General features: G+C 38.9%; 1 non-coding gene across 1 annotated transcript; it reads left to right on the top strand.

The window, feature by feature from the left end:
* Positions 1 to 12,897: 12,897 nt before the first annotated feature.
* Positions 12,898 to 13,004, top strand: LOC131254675 (small nucleolar RNA R71). Its single transcript, XR_009175796.1, has one exon. It is a non-coding gene; the product is annotated as a small nucleolar RNA R71 (small nucleolar RNA).
* The last annotated feature ends 1,469 nt before the right edge of the window (positions 13,005 to 14,473 follow it).

The following is a 14,473-nucleotide window of genomic DNA, read 5'->3' on the forward strand; positions in this document are numbered from 1 at the left end:
GCAGGGCCAAACACACCCTTTCAATAGTAGAATAATTGTATTATGCTCTCACTAGTGTACAACTGAGATAATACAATGAGTTCTATTTCCCCGCTTTATTTATTTGTGCTAGCAAGGCCCTTAATGAATTTTCACACGTAACAATGTATAGAATAAGGGGTTTTTCTTTAATAGGGACTGTCAAGACAGGTACTTGCCTTAATAATTTTTTGATTATATTGAACGTTTTTTAACAAGCTGGTCTCACTCAAACTGAACCCCTTTCTTTATAAGATAGAAAAATGGTTAACATCGGTCATCAAGAGTAAAAATGAAGCACCTAATATAGGCCAACTTCCCTTTCAAACTCTTAATTTCACAAAGTGTCATGTGCTTGTAGATCTTGGATAATTTTGATTTTTATAGGGTTAAATTTGATGCCTTTGTATCGTATTATGATACCAAAGAATTTTTCTGAAGAAACCTCAAAGCCGCATTTAATGAGTTTATTCATAATTTCTTCTTTCGTAATATCTGGAAAACACCCTAAAGGTGTTCATAGTGCTCTTCATGATCATTCGACTGGATGATTAAGTTATTAATATAACAGTCCACCTACTTGTGCATCATATCATAAAAATAATATGCATGGCCCTCTAAGAAGTTGCCCCATCATTCTTCATACCAAAAGGCATCATCTTATAGTAAAATTTCCTGAGTGGGAAGCTTTCTTATCTTTTATAGCCATTTTTATTTGATTATAACTGGAATACCGATCCATAAAACACATAGTAGAGAATGCTATCGTGCTATCCACTAGTAACTTTCTAATCGATAAAGGAAAATCATCTTCGGGATAAGGTTCGTTCAAATCACGAAAATCAACACAGATCTATATATATATATATATATATATATATATATATATATATATATATATATATATATATATATATATATATATATATATATATATATATATATATATATATATATCCATTTTTCTTCTTCACAGGGACTTGTTTGAAATTCAAATGAGATATTTTGCTTTTGGAACAAATTCCACTTTTATTTGTTTATTGACTTCGCACACGATATATGCTACTAATTATAGAGGAAAATGTATGTGCACCTGTTTAATCGGTTTTTTAATATTTCGACAAGCTCATTTTATGCATTGCGATAGCTGGGTCTAGTCTTAGCAAAATTGATTTTTTCAGGTAATCTACCATTGGTTGCCTCTCGTCTTTCATTTGCCTCCCATCGGAAAAAGGTGGCCACCTGAATTAAATGAACTTTGGAATAATACTACTTCACTGTAATGATACTAGTGTTGTAATTTTGTGTTATGCATATCTTTAAGAGCTTGAACAATTAAATCTTATCTTAATTTTTTGTTAGTATCTTTTTATGCGAATATTCATTTTTAAATTTAGGTTTTATGTGGTAAATTGCATTCATTTTTAAATTTTGGTTTATGTGATAAATTGTGTGAGATTACCTCACTGGGCTTTATAAGCTCACCCTTTTATTGTGGATACCAAATAGTAAGATATAATCTAGTTAGGAAGCAAAGAGAAGAAAAGACTTAGAAGTCTACCTAGTGTTAGGTTTACCATTCTAATGTATAGCCATTGAAAAAATTGTATAATTGAAGTCTTAGATGAGGATGGAGATTATTTTAATGTTAGTTTTATATTTTAAAGTATTTATAGAACTATAGTTGACTAATGTATATTATTAATGACAGTATGCATGCGAATTGCCTAAATTATAAATCTTGTCTCAGGATGAGAAGATAAGGTATGGTCAGCCCAAGTGTTGAATTTTGAGGCATGACACAAATTTTTGTGGCAAGATGATCATTGCTTAGACGATCAACCATTAGGCACTCAAACACATTACTTCATGAAGGGAAGGCCAGTTGAATGACACCTTGTTTGTTGCTTTAGATCCTTACTTTATGCTGAGAAAATTGTAGAAATGACTATCCATTTGTTGCTTAGATCTTGACTCCGTGGGCAAGGCTATCATGGGATGACCACTTGTTCCTCCCTTAACTAGGCTCTGCAGTGAGAAAGTAATTAAATGACAACTTGTTAGTAATTTGTTTGAACTTCGAGGTGAGAAGGTTGAACAGAATCTTTTACTCACATAGTAAGATGGCTTGCTGATCATTTGTTTGAGACCTAAAGATCTTCCTAGATCTAGTGATGTGGTCACAAATATAGGGTGCCTAAATTAACTTATTCCAATCCACTCAATTAAGGTTGGGTTTGCAGCATTAAAGTAGCTTTGGTAGTGGAGAAGTTTGATTGGAAAATAATAATAATAATAATAATAATAAGAATAATAATAATAATAATGATAAATATCCATAGAAGACGAAGGATGAGCTAAAAAGTATTGTTATGTTGAATTAAAGTGGCATGGGGCCCAATCTCTTCATTCTCTACTGAATTTATAGATGTGTAAAGTGGTTTACTAGAGATGCATCTTGGGGTCGATCTGGAAATCTTTTCTTGATTAATTGGCAAGTCAGTAGACGTAGTTGATTATACTTCTAACTCAAGATGAGTTTGCGAGATTTTGTTTTGATTAGTCAGTTGTCGGGTAAACATAATATATCATATTTCTATCTTGCGAAAAAACCATTGTAATTTTTGGTAATCAACTTATTTCTAAATGCATTTCACAATAACGTTATATGCCATGTATTTTTTATTGATCATCGCCTTAGCTAATCGTGTGTATTGGGGCTCTTTCCTTATGACTTCACATATGCACAACCATTCATTCATCAGTATGTGTAATGAGAAGCATCACCACTAGCTAAAATAATAGTTGTGACTTCTTTTCTAAGCCATAATGGAGTGTATGGTCTTTCTAGCATTGTCATGTGTCGCACAACAACCTTGTTTGAAGAACAATGACATGCGTCTTGCAGTAACAGTGTTCCTTGTGCTTTACAATCAATCTCTTTTTGTCAATTCACGTCGGCTATGAGGATCTCATCTTGGTCTTCTATATATATGCCATCATGTGTCGCTTACTATTTGTCAAATTTGTCATGGTAAAATCGGGTGTAAACAATATATATTTCAATGGGCTTACTGCAATCATTTTCTCCAATATCTCTCTCTCTCTCTCTCTCTCTCTCTCTCTCACACACACACACACACACACACACACACACACATATATATAGGGAAATGGTACTATGAGGTCGGCCTCATGGAAACTTCCCATGAGGTCAAGTTGTGTGGGCCCCACTGTGATGTATGTCGAACATATACCCCATCGGTCAAATGTAGCATTCCATGATGGGCCATGTAACACCCTGAAAATCGGGGGTCGTGCATACGCTCGACTCCCGAGTTCCCGGGGTCACTTATAATCGGTTTCACTTAATATGCATTTAATTGGGTTTAAATGCGCAGCTTGGAGTTCCTGGAACATGAAGCACAAATGCACCTGTCGACTGAAATGAAAGAGAACTAGCATATATATACAAATATACACACATATACATGACCAAGAAAAAAATAATAAAGGGTCACACATGGTGTCACCCAACAAAATCACAAAAGAATAATATGTCCAGAGAGAATAGAACTGAGCCCTCTGCGCAGCAATCCAATGTGCCATCTACAGGTCCGATGAGGGCCCGCTCGTCAGCTGGAAGTAAGAGATCTCATCCTCCTCCTCGAGGCTCGCATCACCAGGCTCCACGAAATCTGTATCACCTGCATCTATGAACGGGTCTGGTTGGTATTTTAAAACACCATCCCAGAGTGGGAGTGAGTAATCAACTCAGTGGGTGCTATTAATCTTAAGTTGCAACAAGCATCAATTATAACAAGAATTTAATGAAAAACAATCAATCATAAACATCTATCTAATCTTGTTAATGTGCATGCATGCAGGATGATATGATGTATGCCCTCACCATAACACTCCCTCGTGTGACAACATCTAACGATCGCCAATGCCAACACTCCCTCAGTGCGACTTCGACTGCCGAGTCGCCAACCTAGCTAATGCCATGCAATGATGATGTTAACCGGGTTCTTAGTTAAGTCCATTCATCCAGCAGATTTGGAAATCTGATACACCCCACGTATCAAATGCCCTGAACTAGTTGCGAGGCCAAGACCCCCCAATGTGTGAGGTCGAGACCCCGCGATCCTTGACCCCGTCGGGTTTCCCCCATCCCTGACTTCAAGCACATAGGGGGCGCTGAATGTGGGGTTGCTCGCGATCACTACGGGGAGGCGCGTCACCCCAGCGTAGGCCGACAACTCGAACATAGTGTTCCACCATGCCCGGCTCACGAGACTGTGGATCAATATTCTATCCAGTATCGATGGGCTACAACGGTAGTGGGGTGTTTCAGTTTTCATACCTATGTGAGCAAACAAGGTTAACAAACTAGGTGGGTCAGCCAGTGGACTGAACCGTACGAGCTCAGGCAAGTATGTGGCGGAACGACATCGGGTACAAGCGACCCATGTAGCCTAACTACTGCCGCCCACACGTACTCGTCCAAACCCATGAGTTTAGCCTCAAGGTGGTTGTTGAGGGTCAAATATTACATATTAGACCCCATTTATTACCTGGATTTACGGGTATGATACTGTTTAACGCCCGGTTTTAATTGTGTTTTGTTGCAGGATGCAATCAGGAGCTTAAACTGAAATTGGGTATTAAAAGTGTGGATTCGGCACTCCGATGTCACAAAAGCAGGGGACGGACTCCTGGGGATTGGGATCGACGATTTTACACAGCCGAAATTCGCGAAAATTGAGAAACTGAAGCTCAAGCGGCCTGAAAGTCAGCCAGAATGCAAGATTAGGGCAATATCTAGAGGTCTTCATGGCTCGAGGACCAAAAACTAACCGTACACGTCAAATTTCAGCCATTGGATCCTCGTGAAAGTGGCTGAACTAATAGATCAGCCCATAAAACCCTGATTTGGGGCCCACCCGCTGTCCAGATACGCTTTAACTTCGGCCCCCACGGCTCAAATGAAATGGGGAACAAGATGGATGGTGTGGATTTCTCATAATCATCATACAGTGTACATAGTACACTTTTTGCACTAAACTTGCATGGCAAACCGTCCTCTGGACGTCTCCTCTTCAAAAACAAAAGTTCTGTTTCTGTTATAAAACAGAGATTGCGGTCTGGTCTTGTGGGCCACCACGGTCGATGATCCAGATAATCGGGACCATCCATCAGGCCTAAAAGGGCCCCGTAAACATAGTCTAGGTGGCGAAATGGCGAGATACATCGGAGGTCAGTTTTTGATCGTCAAAACTGAAGGCAGACGGTGGAATGAGTTGATTTGATGGACCGCACTGAACCCGAGTAAAAGCACCCCTTCCTTGCTGAAATTTCGAGAGGAATTCAATGGGCGGGTCGGATTTATCAAGCGACAAGGTAAGTGGGCCCCACCGAGAGTCCAGCGCCGACAAGATCGGGCGCTGTTTACGCAGCCCGCGCACATCCGGAAAAGACGGCACTTGTGGGATGTAACGTGATCAAGATCACATTCTGATGCATGATCCGGACCATTCACATGCTTCAACAGATGGCCATAGCCCTAGCCAAGGTGTCAGAATCAACAAATGTGTTGATTTCATGCTGCAAAATCAAATCAAATAGAGGGTGTTTTGCTGCGAAAAACAGATTGCGCGTCCGGTTTCTGCTGCGAAAAATTTCCGCATGGAGTGCGGAAACTCCAGCCACCGCCTCTAACACTCCAGCAGGGTCTTTGTTGCCTATAAAGAGAGAGAAAAGCATTCGTTTAAAGGGAGATTGAAGGAAGAAAAAGAGCTCGGTTTTGGAGAGGGAGAGAACGGCTGGAAGAAACAAAGGGAGCAAGGGTGTTTGGTTTGTGCTCGCTGAAAGCATCGGTTGGGTTTGGCAAGGTTAAGGAGTGATTTTTTTTTTTCTCTTCTTCCTTCATGTTCTTTTCTTCCCCTTTTTATTTTTTTATTTTGTTGTTTATTTAGCCTACCCATGTTGGGCTAAACCCCTTAGCTAGGGCTAAGGGGTGAAGCTTGTGGAGCGAGGGGAGGTTTTACTTTGTGCCATTGAATTGATTTTAATTTATGAACGACCTTGATTATAGTTTGATTAAGGGGAATGTTTCTAGTTTTTAATGGTCTGTTGTGACTGAAATTACAATGGGTCTGCGATGACTTTGAGCATGTTCCTACTCTTTTTATGTGTATGACGTCAGGAAGCCCTGTTGTTCACCATTGTCTCCTGGGCATGGTCGATGACAGTACCATTTTTTCTTGATTTTCATAGCATGTTGATGTGGTTGGTAATTAGTTTAATCCTGTTGTTTGCTTTGTCTCCTGGGCATGGTTTGGTGATGGAATCCATTCTAATTCATACACCTTTCATCTCTTGAAACCTATATCAATGGCAGTTCAGTAAATTTTCATAATTTGTGATAGTGGCATAAGATCTCCCTGATTTCTATAAGTGGATCCTCTGAATCCCTAGTTTCCTTCCCCTAAATTCCTTCAAGTTTTAGATAATTATTCCACAATTATTTCTTAAATTCTATTTTGTTTAGATCGCATCTCAGTCTAGTTTTAGTTCTACTTGGTTTCAGATAACGTACAGGTATCAGTCCCTGTGGATTCGACCTCGGTCTTACCGAGTTTATTACTACATTACAACCCTGCACTTGGGGTGTGAACAGTGGTCCTACCAACGGAACCACCTTCGCTCTCCTCATGTTCCTGACCAACCCAAGGGTAGGAATAGTGACTTATAACATACCAACTACCAATGTAACATCAAACATATTCAACACCTTGATCTCATATTGCTCAACATACAATTAAAATTTTCCTACAAGCAAATCATTAATATTATAAATAAAGTGTATGTGTGTGGTGTGGGTTATTGAGGAAGTTAACACTTCCTCCATGTTGAGAAATATACACACAAGAGTAATGAAATCATACGAAATATGAAGCAACAACGTATAAAAATCAACACGGCATGAGCATATGATCATCCATACATCAAATCATGTGAGAAACATAAACGACATCATGACAGAGTCAAAACATATAAATCCATGTCATATCAACCAACATACAATTCCTAGGATCTCCCAGGCTTTCAAAAATAACATCCAAGCAATCAAAATCATTAATCTCGTATTAAAATTGGTGCTAGGTCACCTAAGAGTAATAGTCTGCACCTATGGATCGTTGAGATCTTGAAAACGACATAGGAATGAGGGCTTTTGGGGTCGGATGGCCGGAATCCCTATAGCAACCATTCGCATGTTAGAGTTTCAAGCAAATCCTTCCTCAACTCAAGGTTTTCAAGAAAGGGGAAGAGGGCTTTTACCTAGACGATCAAAGGAGCAAATGTGTGGTTGTGTGATGTTTTATTTAAACCAACACGATTTAAATGATTTTTAAACTCGCAAGTATACGAATCAGATGCAGATACGGTACGTATTACGAGATCGTTCCCACGAGGACTGGTCGTCACAATTCAAATCTATGATTCTCCTTAACTAATCCAACAAATAATGGAATGAATTACTAAGCACAATTTTATGAAAAACAATTAATTAAGAACAGGGAAGAAAATTCAATCAGAGAGAGAGCACTAGGACTTTCGAATCCACCCCTAATTATCCTAACCCTTGTTTTGTCTGTTGATTCACCTTGATCTAGATTGATACCACTTATACAGAGAAAGCACAATCTGTGTCCTTAATCGGGCATACAAACTGTCTAATTCCTTTAAGCAATGCCATGAATGACATATCCCATATCCTTGGTCGGGTACATGGAATGTACATTCATTAAAGCACCCTGTTTCTTCCTCTATAGGAAACTTGTTCTTGATCAGACACAAGCACCTATAATAAGCATCCAAACAACATCCATATATATACTTTAATCAAGTTCATAGATAGAAAAGTATAGAATTTAAACCCATAAAGCCCACTTAGAGAAAGAAACAAATTAATTGAAATTCAAAGTAAATCAACCAATACAAGAGCTGATCAAATTAAGGGCTTCATCTCAGCCCTAGCTGAGAGATTAGTGACTCATAAAATCCATAAAAAATATTAAATAAAATTCATAAAAAAACATCAAACCAAACAATCTCTCTCTCTCTTCTTTCTTCTCTTTCTTCTCTTTCTTCTCTCCCTTGCTCCAGATCTGGAATCCCCTGGTTCTGAATGACTCTCCCACATCCAAAACTCCCCTTCTATAGCTGCTGGATGGCTGGGGTCGGTGGCAGAGTCGTAGAAGGACTCGAAGTGCAATTTTTCGCAGCCGTGATCGGTGGGCCCCACATAAGCGTTTTCGGAGAAATCCACCTCGTCCATTGGATAGAGGACGAGATTTTGTTCAAATATGGATGGTTTTGAATTTGCGTGGACGCAGCCCAGAGAAGAAATCAGAACAAAATCAGTTTTGAACGTCACAAGACGGCCTGTTTGTGGCCTCTGTATCACGCACGTGTGCACGCATGAGCACAAACTGCAAACATGGTTTTGTAGCTGATGAACCCTTCTACATGATGAACAGCTCGGATCGGCCGTACGTGTTACCGGTGGGGCCCACAGCGGTCCGTAAAAACGGACTTCCGTCCGTTACGCGCGCTGGAAACGGAATTTTCCGTTTTTGAAAAGGGAGTCGGGTCAGCGCTGCTGACCGACTTAAGTGCGTTCGGTGCTCCGATAGTGCACATGTGCACTATGTACATACATTATACATATGGGTCCATTGTGATGATTTCGAGAAATCCAATCCGTCCATCCTATTGCTCATCTTCTTTAAACCGTCAGGACCAAAATTGATGTATATCCAGATATCCAGCGGACCCCACTTAATGAATTAAGGGGCTGATCTGGCCGTTAGACCACTTCCCGAGATTATCAATGGCTGAAATTTAATATGTACGGTTAATTTACGGCCCTCATCCCATGTATGAAGTTTCGAACTGATTGGATAGCGGGAACCATGTGATCTTGCATTCTGGACCCTTTTCGGGCCCCTTTGGCTTGCTTTCCTCAGATCTCAGGCGTGTAAAATCTTCATTATTGGTTCTCTGGAGTCCATCCCGTGCTCTGGAGACTTTGGATCATGAAATCCATGCCTTTAACATCAATTTTCAATTAACGCTCCTGACTTCATCCTGTAACAAAAATACAATTAAAATACTCCATTAAGCATTATCATATACGTAAAATCTGGTAATTACTGGGGTCTGATATGCAATATTTGACCCTGATCACAACCCCCAACCAGCATTTTGCTAGTCCCGAGCAAAGTATGCGAAAAATAATTTTAGAAATAAAAGATGATTCCTGTAACTCAAGTAACTTGTGAACAGACAGCTGAGATGTGAAAATTCTAAGATTCATGAATGGTAAGTGGAATTTTCTCCTGAAATCAAGCTCACAGTAAACTTCATAATCAAGTTCAACATATTAATCCATTAATTAGAACAATTCTGAACATCGAGCTCCATGAATGTAAAGTGTAATTTCGACTTACAAACATTAAGAGATCCAATTGTCAATCTCATGATATCATTGGTAATTCGTGACAACCAAGCTTGAAACCAACACTTATCTCACAGATTAACTTTTCATTTTACCAGCCTTTGATTTTCTTTATGAGCAGTAACGCAAATGAGGGGAATCAAATTCTTACCTATAGGGAGCAAACCTATGGCGAAAACTTGTCGCCTCATTTTTTATAAGTCAACTATGGAGAATCAAATCTATACCTATAGGGAGCAAACCTATGGTGAAGATTATGTGACTTAGCCTTTTAATTCTTCTTTTTACCAAGTTAATCATTCAGTTATCGAATCGAAAGCTTAATGTGTAAGCGAGATGTGATATGTGAAATCATGACTCAATCAATGTTTACAACGTCTAATCATGGATTAACAAATCAAAATGGATGAAATCAAGCGGATGGCCGAATCCAAGAGTCATTAGTTACCAACATCATGTATCTTATAATGGTAAAATCACAACTATCCTTCAAAATCACTTTGAATTCAATAGAAATTCCAGAAAAAATTTTAAAATTTTCACAAATTTTGCTCAAGACCAAGAAAATACAGATTAGGTAACCTAATCTCCCACCCCCAACCTAAAATCTACATTGTCCTCAATGTAAAAGAAATAATCATGCGATGCACATGGAACAACGAATAATAAAAGAGGAATGAGGGAAAGATAGTACCTGGACGGAGAATCAAGAGGCTTCCCAAAATTATCAATGTAAGAGCAAGTTAGGGCAAGAGAGAAATTAACAAAAGCAAAAATAACAAAAAGAAAAAGAAAAGAAGATCCTACCTATACCACTTTCGCAGGTGCTCTCGATTGCATTTAGCGCATGCAACAAGCCTTTAAACCCCTAGGTTACCCCTAGTGGACGAGTTGTAGTCTCGTGAGGGTTTGCAGTAATGTTACCCACAAACATTGAAGTAACTAACTAAGAAAAATGAAAATGAATGAAATAAAAAGCAATACAATAAAGCAAAAGGCTGGGTTGCCTCCCATGAGCGCTAAGTTTAACGTCTTCAGCCAGACAAGAACGGACCATGAATGAAATAATCTTTATAACCGGGGTCCGCCAAAGAAATTACCTCAACACTTTCATTAACCGATCCCAGACAAGTGATGTGAGTTCCCATGAATTGTGCTATCTGAAATAAGGCAACTGACACTGTCGTCAAATAATTTAAGGACTTCTGCTCGAACGACTTCTTCTATGTTAGGATCACGCTTCCTTTGCATGTTATGTGACATTTCCACAGCATGATCCATACATATCGTGGGGCATACTCCCTGTATTTCCACTATCTTCCGTTCAATTGCTGCCTTATATGCTCTAAGAACATTAAGCAGCCTGCTCGCCTTTGTCTTCTCAGAGTTGGAAGCTATGCTGTCAAGAAGAGTCTCAGAGGGATGAAGAGGTTCCACTTTCGCTCTCCATTTTTCAATCTCCAATATAGGAGTAGAGTCGAGCAATGCATTGACTTCATGGATGGGACTATCAATGTCAAAATCCATGCTCGATTGTGCTAAGCAGGTCTCAAGAGGATCTTCAAAAGATGTATGGAAGGAGTCCTGCACAAGGCTCTCGATCATGTCCACTTCAAATATGTCATCCAAATCTGAGGGTTGTTGTCCTGCATTGAAAACATTGAGTTTAATATTCATGTTACCAAAGGACAATTTCATAACTCCATTCCTGCAATTGATAATAGCATTAGATGTGGCCAAAAATGGACGACCCAAAATGACTGGGATCTGACTATGAAGATTCTGGACAGGCTGAGTATCTATAACTATGAAATCCACTGGAAAATAAAATTTATCAACCTGGATTAACACATCTTCAATAACACCCCGGGGCACCTTGACAGATCTATCGGCTAGTTGTAATGTTACCTTAGTCGGTTTCAACTCACCAAGTCCTAGCTGCTCATAAACCGAATATGGTAACAAATTGACACTCGCCCCTAAATCAAGTAATGCCTTCCCGATCTTATGATCTGCTCTGCCGCAAGACATTGTGGGAGCTCCTGGATCCCTAAATTTAGGAGGGGTGTTATGTTGAATCCTGTAGCTGAGCTGCTCTGCAAGGAACACTTTCTTCTGAACATTTTGCTGACGCTTTTGAGTGCATAAATCTTTAAGAAACTTAGCGTAAGGCAAGGACTTGCTTGATAGCGTCAAGCAACGGGATTTTGACTTGCACTTTTTGAAACACATCCAAGATGTCATCAAAGTTATTTCCTTTCTTTCTTGGTGCCCGCCGTTGAGGAAAGGGTGCTTTGGGCACATAAGGTGGCACATTAGTGGCTCTTGGAGAGTCAGAGAGCTTTTGGACTTTGGATGCATTGGTATGGCTCTCTGCTTCATCTTGATCTTCTGTTTTAGAATTTGATTCATCCCCAGGCATCTCTATTCTGTTATCAATCTGCTTGCCTGACCTAAGGGTAGTGATCGATTTGGCCTGTTCATGATATTGCCCTTGGTTGGAATTAGAGCCAATCTCATACTGTCCCTTTGGATTAGCCTCAGGTTGGCTAGGGAGCTTGCCCTTCTCTCTCTCACTCAATGTGGCAGCTAGTTGACCCAGTTGTACTTCCAGCTTGACAATGGATTGTGCATTTGCATGTAAGCTTTGCTGGTTGGCCAGTAAGGTTTGTTGGGTGTCTTTTTGGAATTGGAGAGAACTCTGCATGAAAAGATGGAGTGTATCCTCAAGAGATGGTTTCCTTGATTGTGTAGGCAGTTGTTGATATTGTGGAAACTGTTGAGGTTGTTGACTGCCAACTTGGGAGTAAGGTTGCATAGGAGGATTTCCAGATGGTCCTCCTTGTTGTGGTCCTTTTGCCCAAGAGAAATTTGGATGTCTAGCCCACCCTGGATTATAGGTGTTTGAGTAAGGATCATTCCCAGATTTTTGAAAAGTATTCAAAGCATGAACTTGTTCAGAGAGAAGTTCTGGGAATGCTGCATCAGATGGACAAGACTGCATAGGATGGGCAGGACTAGAACATGTGGCATATGCCTCGACTTGAGCTGTTTGTGGTGGTCCATTATTTAATACCAGAGCATCAACTTTCTTTGTCAGGTTATCAAGCTTGGCACTCAGCTCTGGTATGACTCCTATCTCATATATACCACCTCTCTTTTGTGGTTGGGGACTTTTGTCACCTCTATTTGAATAATCCCATTGCTGGGAATTTTCGCACAAGGTTTCAAAGAAGTTCCACGCTTCGACATCACTTTTGGTCATGAATGACCCTCCACTGGTGGCATCAACCATGCGACGGTTCTGTGGTGTCAGACCGTCATAGAAGTATTGAACTTGTTGCCACTTCTCAAAACCATGATGAGGACATTTAAGAAGCAAGTCCTTCCATCTTTCCCAACATTCATGAAAGTGCTCGCCCTCTTTTTGTGTGAAGTTAGTAATTTCTCTACGGAGGGCATTGGTTTTGTGAACGGGGAAGAACTTGTTTAAGAACTTCTTAGACAGTTGGTCCCATGTAGTGATAGATCCAACTTCTAGAGAATTCAACCATGCTTTCGCCTTATCCTTCAAAGAAAAAGGAAACAGGCGTAGGCGGATCGAATCGTCTGAGAAGTTTTGGAACTTAAAGGTGGAGCAAATGTTTAAGAATTCTTTCACATGATGATATGGGTCCTCCTTGTCCAATCCATAAAAGGATGGCAACAATTGTATGACTCCAGGTTTAAGTTCAAAGTGTGCTGCCGTAGTGGTTGGCAACACTATGCATGAAGGCGCATTAAATTGGACAGGAGCTGAATAATCTTTGAGAGCTTTAACTTCAGTCTCATTCGCCATTTCAACAGGATTATTTCTCAATCTTTCACGAATTGTTCTTTCAATCTCAGGATCAAACGGTGCTAGTTCTATATTCAGAGAGATCTACGTCCTAGCATAAACTATGTTATTGCAATAAGAAAGAAAACTAAACTAAGATGCAACCTAAGATGAATAAAACTAAAGGAAAAAGTTATGAATTCCTAAAAACAAGAGAAAGCTATGCAATCGAGAATTGGAAAGAAGAACCCGAGAAAAGGAGATGATGAATGTCTGAAGATTTGAGAGCTCCTTCTTTTGAAGACAATGTTATTTAGCAGCTTCCTTCCTTAATTCCTGTAAACAAAAAGAAAACAAAAATAAATTAAATTTACTAAAATAATGCTAGAAAAAAAATCCTAAGCAACGGTTAATTTCTAAAAAAGAAAGTTTGTAATCTTAGAAATAAAAGCTAAGTTAGTTTCTAAAAAGGGAAAATTTCTAAAAAATAGGAAATTAGAAAATAAGAGAGAAACTTTCTAAAAAAATAAAACCTAAAGACTCTTCTAATAATAAAACCTAAACTAGAAAATAGAAAGTTACTTGAAAGAAGAATCAGAATCTAGAATTAGAAAATAGGAAATTTCTAAAAATAAAATAAAAATAAAAAAATAAAATAGCCTAGAAATAGAAACTTTCTAAAAAATAAAAAATAAAATAAAACCTTAATTCTAAAAATAGAAATTAGAAAAAAAATAGAAAATTTGGAAAGAGATTACCAAATTAGTAGTTTATGTCAGGTCCCTACAAAACAGGAAATAGGTTAGTTTCAAAAAAATTTAACCTAGAGTTAGTAAAAAACCTAAGACTATGAATTATGATAAGAGAGAATCCTAAATCCAATTGGAACAAAACACTACCAGTCAACGGCGCCAAAAACTTGGTGTTTTATTTAAACCAACACGATTTAAATGATTTTTAAACTCGCAAGTATACGAATCAGATGCAGATACGGTACGTATTACGAGATCGTTCCCACGAGGACTGGTCGTCACAATTCAAATCTATGATTCTCCTTAACTAATCCAACAAATAATGGAATGAATTACTAAGCACAATTTTATGAAAAACAA

Source organism: Magnolia sinica, chromosome 8, assembly GCF_029962835.1.
Source record: "Magnolia sinica isolate HGM2019 chromosome 8, MsV1, whole genome shotgun sequence".
NCBI classification, from domain to species: Eukaryota; Viridiplantae; Streptophyta; class Magnoliopsida; order Magnoliales; family Magnoliaceae; genus Magnolia; species Magnolia sinica.